The sequence below is a fragment of the Cherax quadricarinatus genome, chromosome 48 (genome assembly GCF_038502225.1).
Source record: "Cherax quadricarinatus isolate ZL_2023a chromosome 48, ASM3850222v1, whole genome shotgun sequence".
Classification (NCBI taxonomy): domain Eukaryota; kingdom Metazoa; phylum Arthropoda; class Malacostraca; order Decapoda; family Parastacidae; genus Cherax; species Cherax quadricarinatus.
In genome coordinates, this window is record NC_091339.1 from 25736817 (window position 1) to 25752565 (window position 15749).

General features: G+C 42.2%; 1 protein-coding gene across 32 annotated transcripts in view; it reads right to left on the bottom strand.

Annotated features, from left to right (window-relative positions):
• The window catches only part of LOC128696092 (collagen alpha chain CG42342), a 672233-nt gene that overhangs the window by 165773 nt on the left and 490711 nt on the right, over nucleotides 1-15749 (bottom strand). Inside the window, exon 2 of one of the 32 annotated variants that reach the window (XM_070095019.1) lies at nucleotides 5591-5721. The exons of the other annotated variants lie outside the window; for them this stretch is intronic. The gene's annotated coding sequence lies outside the window, so the exon portion shown is untranslated. The remainder of the gene's footprint in view (nucleotides 1-5590; nucleotides 5722-15749) is intronic. 32 annotated transcript variants of the gene reach the window in all.

Here is a 15749-nt window from a genome sequence, read left to right on the forward strand (position 1 = left end):
ACGTAAACAAATGCCTAATTTTCGTAAACACTGAGCAATTTACATAAGCGTTACCCAAGTGAGTCTGGTAACTACACATGTTCAATCGCTATCACTCCGCGTTGAATGATCATTAGGTGCTCAAATTTACAGCCCCAGATAGAGGTCAACCGGGTCTGTAAACCAGAGGTTTAACTACCAAAATGAAAGGCTGAATTGACTTAATGAAAGCCTTAATAGCTGAGGATAAAAGAAGTCATAAATTTAACTCTGGCGGTAATCACAAAGGAAATCATCGCCTCTGGCAACATGCATCACCTATCACCACTTCTCTTATTTTTACTTATAACCAGTTTTGTTCAGTGATAATTTTGATATTATAATGATTCACTTTTTGTATTAATAATGATTTTATGCTAAACTTATTTGTTCATTATACTACCTTATTTTAATTGTGGTCTGATTCAATATTATTATTATTATTATTATTATTATTATTATTATTATTATTATTATTATTATTATTATTAAAAGGTCCCTGTAACTTCATTATTCACTGAATTCATGTCATTTGTCTGCAGTCAAACAACGCAAAGCACAATTCCGGAATACACACACGAGATGAAGTGTTGACAGGGGTGTGTGGCATGCAAAGAGTACGTAACCTTCATTCGGCGCATGTACACACCCTCATTGAAAGGCTATCTCCCTCAAGCAGCGAACCAGGTACTAAGGGTTAATGATGGGGCCCCGTCGTTCAATCAGCACCCAGGTTCCAGCCAATGAGAAGATGGTTTTGGCAATCGCAGAGGTTATGTGGGTACCACTCACCTGTCTGCCCTTGTCATTCCCATTCTAGAGCTGGTTGAAGCACGGTCTGCTCTCTAGTGGCTTCTGTTCTGCCTTGCTTACCATGGAGTGCACTAATACCTATTGTTGTACATAGTGTATATAGTATACATACATCTGTTCTAAATTTGGTGAAGGATAATACAAGTCAAAAGTTTTCTGCTGTGCTTATTTTGCTCCCTTTACACCCAGGATAACAGGCCTTTGGGACTCCTGAGTTGTAATAGGGTGTCAATGCCTCTTCGGTGCTGTCGGCTTCGCACCTGCCCGTTCCGGATCTCACCTTATGCTGTTGACACGTCTTATCGTCCCCGCGGCCCGGATCCAGAGGAGACCTGGTTGCTGACCTGATTGGTTAGGCTGTTTCTACTAGCCCGGATGATCAAGGGGTGATTAGAGGAACTTATTATATTCCCTCCGAAGATAATCACAGATTTGTTGGGAATTTGTCTTATGCGTGAAAATTTGAGTGTCTTCTATAGACGCCACTCTCCAGATATTCTGATGCCATCAGCAAAGGTTTTACTGTGTTATGATTATGTTCTTGTCTGTGTCAGATATAAGAATGAGAAACAGAAGTGGGGGCGAGTAATGTGACATGAGGAACAAAGCTTATCACTGTAACAGCGTCTATCTTCACTATTTACTACTACTCTCTGGGTTCTACTAAAAACTTAAATATATATCTGCCCATGTTACCAGTTATTCCTTTTGCACGTATTTTGTGCGCTGTCAAACCGTAGTCACACTTGTCAAAGGGTTTTGCAAAATCAACGTACATTACATCAGCATTGAGAGTTTTTTTCAGTATATCCAAGACCATCCAGGTCTTTTGACCTTTACTCCTTAGAGAGCAAGCGAGAGACTTGCATAATTTACACCTGGGAAATCCTAGAGGGACTGGTCCCAAATCTGCACATACAAATCACTCCCTACGGCAGCCTGTGCAACATACCTCAATGAAAAGAAACGGAGCCATGAGTACGCTAAGAGAAAATACAGTGTCCAGGGCCCAAGGTTGTTCGACAACCTCCCATCATACGTAAGGTGGATTACCAACAAACCCCTATCTGCCTGGAGTCTGTGTTCAGTCCAACAAGCTTGAGAGTGATGAACTAAACATATCGAATCCAGGGACTGATTACCTCAAACTCTCCGTATCGCCTACTTTACCACTCTTCCTTTATCACATATACAACTCCCATCAAGAGATACATTGCTTGAGTATTTACACTGTCATCAAGCATCAGCTACACACCTTTAGGCTGTGTAGCTGATATAATTATAGTTCCCGGATAAACGACATCTGTGCACTCGGTAAATACCTACTTTATAATTTTCAACCTGTTCTCTTGTAAGGACGGGTTCTGCAAGCAGAAGTTTGGGATGGCCATGGGTTCTCCTCTCAGTGCAGTGCTGGCCAACCTCTACCTTCAACATCTAAAGAGAGACCGATTAAACATAATGCTGGTGCAAAGTTCTTTATCCAAGGAATAAGCAATCCTTTTGGCTCAAACTTGATTGCCTATTCCCTAGCCACTATGTCTCTTACGGGTTTAGCTCTTCCCCACGCATGTAATAATGAGTACAACTGGTGAGTATAGACAGATGCACTCAGCCCTCTCCCACATACATTCAAACACACAGTAATTATTCTGCTATTCAATCAATTTACTCAAACTCCCCCGGGGATGCACGTTCATAAGGTAATACAGTTTGTACCGGCCGCTGTATTATTCTGCCTGTAATACAATTATCCAGCCTTGTTTATGACAGAATAAATGGTAAATAAACAGAGTGGAAATTTTTGTTCTTGTTGTAAAAAAATATATTAAGGGAATTTCGTGTTATTATTTTTTTCAGGATTATTTATTTAACTTTGGGTTTGTTCATTCTCTCTCTCTCTCTCTCTCTCTCTCTCTCTCTCTCTCTCTCTCTCTCTACGACCCTGGTTCCCAGGGTCGTAGCATACTCACACCTGAAATTATATGGTATTTACCTTTACCACCTCTTCGTCTCGTGCCTTCCAGATACCAACCATCCTAACACATTACAGATACCAACCATCCTAACACATTACTGCTAAAGCAGTAACACACGAGACAAAGAGTAACATGTCATCAAGATAACTCAGATTAAGTCGAGTAGTTCCTGGGTAACAACCTAAATTTTCACTTTCCGGAAATGCATTTCATTCATCTGTATAAATCTGGTGAATGTACACCGCCTAAATGTATCCCATACGAAGACCATCTTTCTTAAACAAAATACTAATTTAAAATATGGAGTAAATTGTTTTTTTTTTTTTAGCCTGACAAACAATTTCCACTGATTAACCCTATCAAAATTGTTCTTGGCATTTTAGAAATGCACGTACACGTGGGTAGCCTTTCTTGTACAAGTCCACGACTTCTCCGAGTGCAATGATCCTCAGGTGGTGAATGGGCACTTTGTCCCTCGTTCCTCGCATAAAAACGAGAAAATTCGCGGAATAAAAGCAGTGCAAGGAAATTCTAAGAAAGTATAAAAGTTTTCGGAATAATGGAAAAAGGCAAGAAACCTTTAAAGCGGTGGGGATAATAAGGTGTAGCGAGAAGAGAGAAATGAGCAGGTGGAGTGTTGGTGGCGATGGTGTACAGTTTCCAGGCTGTCATTATCGCCTTATATATATCAGATAAAACGGGAACTCGCCAATAAACAGATACTTACGATACTCTTTGTCCCGCTCCATTAAGTTATCCATTTGCTCCGGTTCTGAATCATTGATCGACTTAGGGAAGTGCGGGCAGACCAGTGAAGAGGAAGGAGCTGCAACTTATTTAGTATCTTTGAAGGGCCTCACAGCGGGAAGTGGGTAATGGAGGCTTCTGGGAACTCGCCATTTTAATTGGAGGATCACTATTAATTCGGACTCTGGTATTACAGTACACGGGGATTTATTACATGGATGGTGCTATGCAGAAGGTAAATTGAATGATCAGTGGAGAGATATGAATCAAGTCAACTAATGCTTCAATCTCAATCTAACTACCTCAAGAGCACACATCACATTCGATTATATGGATACTTACTAAGAGGTGGTAAATCAACCCTGTAGGCTAAATAGCAACTTACCCTTCCCATAAAATACAATATAATTGTGCATATGTATGTACGTGTATATATATACATCGTGCCGAATAGGTAAAACTTGCTATTTTGGCTTAAACAGCAACGCTTTTCTTGCCGAATAACGCAAACAAAAATTTGCATACGTAATTTCGCAAAAATCATTCTGAACCTAACGAAAAGAAATGTATTTCATTGTGTTTATTAAATTATTGTAAACTTATCTAAAATATATTTAGGTGGATTAGGCTAAATCAAATTGCGCTTGTTATAATAAGGTTAGGTAAATTTTCTAAGGTTCTTTTGGTACAAAATTATTATTTTTTACATTAACATAAATGAAAAAAAAATGTATGTTTAAACGCATAAGAGAATTTTTTTAGAAAGAACTTAATTTTAAACGAGTTCTTGCTAACTGACCAATTTTACCTATTCGCCACCGCTGGTTCATAGTGTCACAAATAATTCCAATCTCCATTATTTCATTAGTTGATTTACTTTGTAGTTTAATAATCGTGAATAATATTTTTAATAAAGAGACGCAACTTTACTGTTCATAACAATAACAGAAGATAATCAAGATTTATACAATAAGTCGATAAATTAGACACATGTGCAACACTTGGGTATCTTTACTGTGGGAACGTTTCGCCACACAGTGGCTTCATCAGTCCACTGTAAAAAAATAATGATCAGAAGGAGCTTCAGGTAATCAGTCCCTCCCCGAGGGACTGATTACCTCGAACTCCTCCTGGTTTTCACCATTCTTTGTATTGGACTGATGAAGGCAGTGTGGCGAAACGTTCCCACAATAAAACACCCAAGTGTTGCACATGTGTTTATCATTATGTCGGTTCTCGGAACCATTTATCTACACGCAATTACTTGTTTATGTCCAACAACAACAGTATAAACAATTATTATTACTTAAGCCTCAATTTGATTACTGAAAATATTTAAGAAACATCTGTCATCTATTACTGCGCGTCGACACAAGTGTTACACAGATGTCTGGCTGGAGTCGACACATTACTGCTGATATTTTGACGGACTTGTATAGAAGTTTGATGTACGTGGAAGCCTGGTGTACGTGGAAACCTGGTGTACGTGGAAGCCTGGCTTACGTGGAAGCCTGGTGTACGTGGAAGCCTGGTGTACGTGGAAGCCTGGCGTACGTGGAAGCCTGGTGTACGTGGAAACCTGGTGTACGTGGAAGCCTGGTGTACGTGGAAGCCTGGCGTACGTGGAAACCTGGTGTACGTGGAAGCCTGGTGTACTTATTTTCCTATAGATATAATTCAGTGATTCTCTTGATCTCAAAAAAAAACAAATACTCTGGAAGCAATTTTGTAACAAGAATTTGTGTTTGAGTTATTGTACCTACATATATAACCGCTTTTGCATGCTGGATCAATCAGGCTGTGATGGATATATGGGCCACCAACACCTGGTTCATCAAGAATGCACTAGATCAGCCTGGTCTGGGACCCACATACGAGAGTAGAGGGAAAACTCCTGAAAACCCCTCAAAAACATAAAGGTAAGTATCCTTAGATAAAATATCAACGTTTGTCTATTTTCAGCCAGGTTCAGCAGATATTAACATTATTAAACCTGAGATGCAAACACATTACCAGTTCTCCGGGTGGGTTACCTGGAGGTTATTCCGGGGATCAACGCCCCCGCGGCCCGGTCCATGACCAGGCCTCCCGATGGATCAGGGCCTGATCAACTAGGCTGTTACTGCTGTAGCGCTGAGCTCTCCTACAAAGCTCATCAACTCACCTGTAACACAAACCACAAAGGATAATTATTAATTTAAATACTAACAAGGAAGGCAACGACAAAACTTTCTAGTCACATCATGTAAGAAAATTTAACACAATGTAAACGAGGTTATGAGGAGTTATCTTACATCTATTTTGACAGCACTGGCTTCCCTAATGGAGTTCTGGCTCCACCAAACTATGAAATGCGGAATACAGAAACTAGATGCTGCACAACACAGTACAAGCCGGAACACACACACACACACAAAAAAAAGAAACAGTAACAACTCAAAACAAGACAACCAGTAACACAATCACCACCATGATACAACCAGTAACACAATCACCACCATGATACAACCAGTAACACAATCACCATGACAACCAGTAACAATCACCACCATGACAACCAGTAACACAAATCACCAAAACACAATCAGTACCGGTGCGACATAGCACATTACATTATTGGTATATAATACCGACATGTATCATGAATAAGACATGCACAACGCCACATAGCGTTGTATATGTCTTATTCATGTACCTGTCGGTTTTGCATACCTGAAATAAAGCGATAGTTTTCTGACACGGTAACGCCGTGGAATTTTGGTCCCGACTACCTCCAACGATGCCTTCAACTGCTGCACCTCTCTTCTGACTTCAGTGCATAAGCATCCAATCTCCTGAATTTACTTCAGACTGATCAACGCTGAAAGACTCAACACCTATAAAGACTGACAGGTGTCTAGCTCGTATCATTGTACTGAATCTAAAAAGCCTTGGGATGGCGAAATATCTTCATAATAGATATATGCAGGTGTTGCACATGGGTGTTATTATTGTGTTGTGTTGGATGTCACAGGAGTAAAACAATCAGTAACAACACAAGCATCAACACCAGAGGACAACACAATATGATGCACACAACACAGCAAATAACAACGCGTTAACGCAACACAAAACAAAACACACCCGCCTCCGCAAAACGAATCATGTAACCGAGCAACTGGAAGCTCAAGACAATGACGGTACCTTGTTAACTCCGACTCCTGGGCAGAGAAGGGGAGAAGCAGCAGAAAAAAAAAGGAGCGGCAGCAGGAACAGGATGAGAAGGCAGAAGAGGGGAGAGAGGAAAAATAAAAAGGGGAAGAAAAGAAGTTTATAAGAAAAACAGTGTACAAGGGAAGGAATTTCGAGTCACGGTCAATGGGACATTAATTTTTTATTTTAAACATGGGGGAGGGCGCTAAACGCACAGGGGTCATATAGCACCTAGGGAGGCCTCCATGTTCGATTCAAGTGGTCAGACCAAGGCCTTGGATTAAGAGCTCCACACTGGTGTAGTCAGATAAACTCCAGGTCAAGGAACCTTCCGTGGAGAGGGGGGGTGAAGGGGAAGACAGCAGTGGTACAGTAGTCCAGAGTCTCAACTCTGGCGGAAATGTGTAAAGTTTCCTCAGTGATGATCTGCTCAAGGCACTACGAGGGTACAGAAACCTACCAAGGAACATTCTCACGTCATCTCCCACACATCCTCGGTGCTTCACCTGAGGAAGGAGCAAGGAAAAAACATTGCCCCTCTCTCAATGTACTAGCTGAGGGGAGAAACAAGAACACTGCCTGCCTACCTACCTCCCCCACCCATCCGCCCTTCATCATAACAAGCCACGGTAACAAGAAACGGTAGCAAGCCACAATAACAAGCCACAGTAACAAGCCACCATAATAAGCCAGAGTAACAAGCCACAATAACATGTGTTTACGTCTCGCTTTTATGAGGGTCTTGACGTGGTACATAATTTTATGAGTGACGACCAATTTTATGAAGAAAGATGTATCGTTAAGGTCATCACAACACAACCTTCTTTTACCTTTTCTCGTTTCCTGGTAAGAATCCCCTGAGCAGTCTCTAGCTTTATGTCCCTGAACTTAATTAGTTCTTCATGTCATTTCCTGATTACCCGCTGGGTTGTTGTGCCTACGTAGGATTGCGTGCAGCCAGAGCCGGATTGATTAGGCCGTCAACTGGAAGGCCTGGTCTGGAACCGGGGACAGTGACTATGAACTGTTTGCAGGTAAACCACAGGTATACCAGGGATTAATCAGATATTAACATACAGCGTCTTCAGTAATCTCGTTGGAATTTCTGAAGGTAGATGTTACTTATCGCTGAGTCTTGGTGCATACGTCAGGAAAAATCACATGTCACAAATATGCAATATGACCCCATTAAATGGTACTGTTGGCCTTATGGTGTGCTGTTATGTTGGACACAAGCGCTGGTGTCCTGCTATGGTGGAGAGACAGCAAGAAACAACCAATAATCAGCATCACTGATTACTAACTTCTTGGGTCAGTAATATATGTACTCTTGGAACTTGACACTGAGTTTGGATCCATCACTCCCTCATCCAAATCTGTTCATTTTTCAACCACCCTGATAAGAAAATAGAGGTAGCCAGGGAACAGGGATGACATCTCTAGACACAGATACTTATTATTTTTAAGGGGAAGCGCTAAATCCGCAGAAATCATACAGTGCTAGGGAATAGGCGATCGGATTTGATCTGGGAAAAGTGAGAGTAGCTCCAATTGCTTAGATCAAGAGCTTTCCTTTAGCATTAAGGCAACATTAAAAGAAGACGAGTTCCGAGAGTTTTTCTACTCTGGTGCTTGCGTGGTCAACCAGGCTGTTGCTGCTGGTAACCAGCTGACCCACATACTCGAGTAAAAAGTCAGCTGACGTATGGCGCTAACATCCGAGCTTCATTTCATAAAAACAAAGCTACAAAAAATAGATAAATCAATAAGCATTACAGATGTTAACACTGAAATAAAGAGTTGCAAACACAGACAGACGCCATGATGAAAAGTCAATTAAGGATGCAGTCAACTGAGGAATGTAGTTAAGACAGAAGAAACTGACAGTGTCTGCAGAGAAACAAATCAATGGGAAACTCTGTGCTCCTTAAAAATGTCTTGTTTACTCTGACATACCCAAAGTCCAGAGAGAGAGAGAGAGAGAGAGAGAGAGAGAGAGAGAGAGAGAGAGAGAGAGAGAGAGTGAGAGATAGAGAGAGAGAGAGAGAGAGAGAGAGAGAGAGAGAGAATTATCCCAGATGGTTTATTGATTCTTTGAAAGCAGTAAAATTTCTTAGTATATTTTCTTGAACCTAAGGTGTCAATAACCGTGAGGAGCCACAGTGACACCATAACCCTCCCAGGCCATAACACCACACCATACTATACCATAGACCCTACTCTTCACAACAGTACCACTACCTCACCATACCCCTCGCAAAACCCTCTCATAGCTAAAAACTATGACAACATATCAAAACATATGGGAACAAAGAAAAATTTCCAACCATACATACACCATATCAAAGACCACACGCTACCATAACACGCCCTATCACCACACACAACCATAAGACTACCATAAACCATCATAGCGCACCATAGCGACTACCTCACTACACCCTGGGGGGGGGGGAGATACCTCATCACAACCAACATTACCCAACCTAGTCACATGCACATCTCAATTCCCTGTGTGGGTGGGTGGCGAGAGAGGGGGGCTGTGTGGGTGGGTGGCGAGAGAGGGGGGCTGTGTGGGTGGATGGGTGGGCAAGTGGGTTTACCTAGAGGTTTACCTCCATCTGACGGCTTGATCAGTGAGGATGTTAGTGCTGGCAGCACGGTGACAAACGTATGCACCACAGCCTGGATGACAAGGTACAAACTTAAGGGCCATTATTAATTCCTTTTCAAAGACAGCCAGGAGTCTGATGGTAATCACCTCATGTATGTAGGATGTCGAAAAGTCTTAGTCCCTTTACACTTACTGGGTGAGCATTTCATTTTTTTTTTTTAGAAGGGAGAAGAGAGGGTGGAGATGGGTACGAATGTAGGTTGGTGGGTGCGAGTGTGGGTGGGTGGTTGCTAGCCTGGGAGAGAGTCTGAATGAAAGTGACACGGGGGTAAGGCAGGAATTTGTCAGGACCAGTTGATTTACAGCATTTTAAGAAGACGGAAGTTGGACAAGGTAGTGTGTGTGTGTGTGTGTGTGTGTGTGTGTGTGTGTGTGTGTGTGTGTGTGTGTGTGTGTGTGTGTTTGTGTGTGGTGTTTGTGTGTGTGTGTGTGTGGTGTATGTGTGTGTGGTGTTTGTGTGTGTGGTGTATATGTGTATGTGTGTGTGTGTGTGTGTGTGTGTGTGTGTGTGTGTGTGTGTGTGTGTATGTGTGTGGTGTATGTGTGTGTGTGTGTGTGGTGTATGTGTGTGTGGTGTATGTGTGTGTGGTGTATATGTGTATGTGTGTGTGTGTGTGTACTCACCTAGTTGCTCACCTAGTTGAGGTTGCGGGGGTCGAGTCCGAGCTCCTGGCCCCGCCTCTTCACTGATCGCTACTAGGTCACTCTCCCTGAGCCGTGAGCTTTATCATACCTCTGCTTAAAGCTATGTATGGATCCTGCCTCCACTACATCGCTTCCCAAACTATTCCACTTACTGACTACTCTGTGGCTGAAGAAATACTTCCTAACATCCCTGTGATTCATCTGTGTCTTCAGCTTCCAACTGTGTCCCCTTGTTACTGTGTCCAATCTCTGGAACATCCTGTCTTTGTCCACCTTGTCAATTCCTCTCAGTATTTTGTATGTCGTTATCATGTCCCCCCTATCTCTCCTGTCCTCCAGTGTCGTCAGGTTGATTTCAATTAACCTCTCCTCGTAGGACATACCTCTTAGCTCTGGGACTAGTCTTGTTGCAAACCTTTGCACTTTCTCTAGTTTCTTCACGTGCTTGGCTAGGTGTGGGTTCCAAACTGGTGCCGCATACTCCAATATGGGCCTAACGTACACGGTGTACAGGGTCCTGAATGATTCCTTATTAAGATGTCGGAATGCTGTTCTGAGGTTTGCTAGGCGCCCATATGCTACAGCAGTTATTTGGTTGATGTGCGCTTCAGGAGATGTGCCTGGTGTTATACTCACCCCAAGATCTTTTTCCTTGAGTGAGGTTTGTAGTCTCTGACCCCCTAGACTGTACTCCGTCTGCGGCCTTCTTTGCCCTTCCCCAATCTTCATGACTTTGCACTTGGTGGGATTGAACTCCAGGAGCCAATTGCTGGACCAGGTCTGCAGCCTGTCCAGATCCCTTTGTAGTTCTGCCTGGTCTTCGATCGAGTGAATTCTTCTCATCAACTTCACGTCATCTGCAAACAGGGACACCTCAGAGTCTATTCCTTCCGTCATGTCGTTCACAAATACCAGAAACAGCACTGGTCCTAGGACTGACCCCTGCGGGACCCCGCTGGTCACAGGTGCCCACTCTGACACCTCGCCACGTACCATGACTCGCTGCTGTCTTCCTGACAAGTATTCCCTGATCCATTGTAGTGCCTTCCCTGTTATCCCTGCTTGGTCCTCCAGTTTTTGCACCAATCTCTTGTGTGGAACTGTGTCAAACGCCTTCTTGCAGTCCAAGAAAATGCAATCCACCCACCCCTCTCTCTCTTGTCTTACTGCTGTCACCATGTCATAGAACTCCAGTAGGTTTGTGACACAGGATTTCCCGTCCCTGAAACCATGTTGGCTGCTGTTGATGAGATCGTTCCTTTCTAGGTGTTCCACCACTCTTCTCCTGATAATCTTCTCCATGATTTTGCATACTATACATGTCAGTGACACTGGTCTGTAGTTTAATGCTTCATGTCTGTCTCCTTTTTTAAAGATTGGGACTACATTTGCTGTCTTCCATGCCTCAGGCAATCTCCCTGTTTCGATAGATGTATTGAATATTGTTGTTAGGGGTACACATAGCGCCTCTGCTCCCTCTCTCAATACCCATGGGGAGATGTTATCTGGCCCCATTGCCTTTGAGGTATCTAGCGCACTCAGAAGCCTCTTCACTTCTTCCTCGGTTGTGTGCACTGTGTCCAGCACTTGGTGGTGTGCCCCACCTCTCCGTCTTTCTGGAGTCCCTTCTGTCTCCTCTGTGAACACTTCTTTGAATCTCTTGTTGAGTTCTTCACATACTTCACGGTCATTTCTTGTTGTCTCTCCTCCTTCCTTCCTTAGCCTGATTACCTGGTCCTTGACTGTTGTTTTCCTCCTGATGTGGCTGTACAACAGTTTCGGGTCAGATTTGGCTTTCGCTGCTATGTCATTTTCATATTGTCTTTGGGCCTCCCTTCTTATCTGTGCATATTCGTTTCTGGCTCTACGACTGTTCTCCTTATTCTCCTGGGTCCTTTGCCTTCTATATTTCTTCCATTCCCTAGCTCACTTGGTTTTTGCCTCCCTGCACCTTTGGGTAAACCATGGGCTCATCCTGGCTTTTTCATTATTCCTGTTACCCTTGGGTACAAACCTCTCCTCAGCCTCCTTGCATTTTGTTGCTACATATTCCATCATCTCATTAACTGGCTTCCCTGCCAGTTCTCTGTCCCACTGAACCCCGTTCAGGTAGTTCCTCATTCCTGTGTAGTCCCCTTTCTTGTAGTTTGGCTTCATTCGTCCTGGCCTTCCTGCTTCTCCCTCCACTTGTAGCTCTACTGTGTATTCGAAGCTTAAAACCACATGTGTGTGTGTGTGTGTGTGTGTGTGTGTGTGTGTGTGTGTGTGTGTGTGTACGTACACGGTTGTATTTACAGGGGTCGAGACAAAGTCCATTTCTTTACTGCATATTTAATAACTATTCCTGGCCACCAGAGCCATGCCTGCTCTTGAAACCTGTTTCAAGTTTACCTCCAACGTTACTCCATTCAACTCATTCCACTGACCATCCTGAAATTAAAACATTTCCCAACGTCTCTGCGGCTCAGTTGAGTTTTAGCGTCCATCTACACGCCTTCGCCCACCACCTGAAACAATCTTGCTGTTAACTCTTCAGTACCGGGACGGTCTTTAACTCTCCAGTTTCAAAACATGTTTGAGCAGATATGGGCTCCATGGTGGTGCTGTGTTCACTGTGACACGCCAGACAAATGACGTGTAGCGATTCCTCGAGGACTGCTTGTAGTATCCCCTAAAGGCAGTTCTAAGATCTGCTACTCAGACATGTGCTGATGATCCGCAATAATTGCGCGCCGCTCCTCTGATATCTTCAGTCTGATGGTCTATTTTTTTCCATGTTTGCACAATATTTGTAGGTTTACCTCTCTGGTTATACTTCATCTCTTATTTTCTCTCTCTCTCTCTCTCTCTCCTCTTTATATGGGTTGACTTGGTATACGTTAAATTTTATGGACTGGATGTTCTGCACTGGCAAGCTAGCAGTGATTTTTCTCTTCTTACCTTAGTCCCTTATTGGGACCAAAGGCACCCGAGAGAACCACATGCACTATATATATATATATATATATATATATATATATATATATATATATATATATATATATATAATGTCGTGCCGAATAGGCAGAACTTGCGATCTTGGCTTAAATAGCAACGCTCATCTTGCCATATAGGACATGTGAAAATTTGTGTATGCAATAATTTCGCCAAAATCATTCTGAACCTAACTAAAAAAATATATTTGACTGTGTTTGTTTATTATTAAATTATTGTAAACAAATCTAAAATATATTTAGTTGGGTTAGGCTAAAATAAATTGCGCTTGTTATAATATGGTTAGGTAAGTTTTCTAAGTTCCTTTTGGTGCAAAATTATAAATTTTTGCATCAACATTAATGAAAAAAAATATATCTTTAAACGTATAAGAGAAAATTTTAGAAAGGACTTAATTTTAAATGAGTTCTTGCTAATTGACCAGTTTTACATATTCGGCACGACATAAATATATATATATATATATATATATATATATATATATATATATATATATATATATATATACACACATACATGCTATTTAAGCCAAAATTTCAAGTTTTACCTATTCGGCACCACATATATACACACATATTCACACGAGAGAGTGAACTACTGATGTCCTCCTTCAGAAAGGAGGCAATAAAGCAATTGCGAAAAAAAACAGATTTTCATTGCTCGTATACACTCAATGAAGCATCTGAATGACAGAGAACACCTGAAGTCCCATCAACTGTATTCCTTGGAACGTAGGCGATAAAGTTACATAATTTACACCTGGAAAGCCCTGGAATGACTGGTCCCAACCATGATCACTGAAACCACTTTGTATTATAACAAAAGACTTGGCATACGGTGCAAAATACCTCCACTAAAACAATGGGAACGCAATGAGTGTCAGAGGTCCCAGACTCTTTAAGCCCTCAGTGCATACGGGGAATTACCAACAAACCTCCGACGGTCTTCAAGAGGCACTGGACAAGTACCTCAAGTAAGTTCCTGAAAAGCTGGACTACGTGGGACCAGCATTAAAAGCTGATCAGGCCTTGATCTTCCAGGAGGCCTGGTCTGGGACCGGGCAGCGGGGGCGTTGACCCCCGGAAATTCTTTCAGGTCTGAGATAGGTTAGTGGGTCAGTAACCTCAAGAACCTACAATGAACATGGTGAAAAATCCCTAAAGTTTAAGCAGTGCATAACTCTAAGGTATCTACGTACCAAATTTGAAGTGATTATCTTAAAGATTGGAAGCCAAAACTATCAGAAAATTGAATTTAGAAAACAATTCACTAATAAATATGTACGATCATCACTATTACCTCTAACATTATTACCTCTATTATCGAAATTTTAATTTTATATTCAGTAGGGTAATATTTACTCTCTCGTTGCAAGAATAAATTGACGTCATCCAATTACATCCCACGCAAACATTTTCTGAAGACTCCCGCCGCCGCTGTTCGATTTTTCACCGACGGTCCAATATTTTGGTTTCATTCACGAGGCGACATCACCAAGATGGCGCGTGATGCCGCTCCAGATGTGCTGGAATGTATTTTATTGCGACCCCCACAAACGCCTTGGCATTTATTCTCCTTGCCTCTGGGGAGAGGAGGGGGGTGGGAAGGCAAGAGAGGAAAGAATGGAGGAGGAATAATAATAATAATACTATAATTAAAGAACATGAAAGGCAATAACGTGACCGGAACAATAAACAAATAACTTGCACATACGAGAAAGAAGCTTATAACAACGTTTCGGTCCGACTAGTCAATGGTCCAAGTCGGACCACGCCACATCCAATTACTCTTCCTCCACCCACTTACATCCCCTCTAACCCTTTTCGTTTACTCTCCTCTACATTCCCTACTCCCATCATTCTCCAACATTCTCTCCTCTCCTGCCACCTCTACATTCTTACCCTTCTCCAGTAATCCCAGCAAGACACCGCCGCACACGCCCGTCATACCACCAGCTAATATAACCTCACAAACATCTTAAAACCTTCCCAGAAAAAAGATCAGCCAAGAGAAGCACTTAGAGCGACGGGAGGAGCGCCGCGTGGTGGCCAACTTGGGCTAGAAAATGGGCTGCGATTCTCGTTACACAAAGTGCAAAACAGCTGTAATTCTCATCAAAGAAAACAAGACTAATTTGAAATTGCCATCGCAGAAAACAGAAGCGATTGTTAAGACAAGAACTGTGCGAGTTTTAACTTATACACGAGACAACAACTACCGTATGTTATCAGAAGTGAGTTGTGAGTCGTAACAGGAGATAACTACCGTGTATCATCAGAACTAAGTTGCGAGTCCACAAATGTTTATCTCTGAGGGTTTGTTTCCTTTATAACTGTACGGGTGGCCACATTCAGTAGCTTTGCTCTGACATTAACTGTTTTATTTTTGTGGTAAACCTGGAGTATCTGTGGGAGGGGGGGTCAATGCCCCCGCTGCCCGGTCCGTGACCAGGCCGACAGAAAGGATTGAATAATTATATAGTCTCTATCGCATTATTAAGACCGATGGAGGCATCTCTCGTCTCTCATCTATGCGAATATCTAAATAAAGGATATTTTATATTTATTTTTATATAATCAAAAAGAAGCGCTAAACCACAAGGGCTATATTATTATTATAATCAAAAAGAAGCGCTAAACCACAAGGGCTATAAAGGATATTTTATAAAAGAAATTTTAATACACACA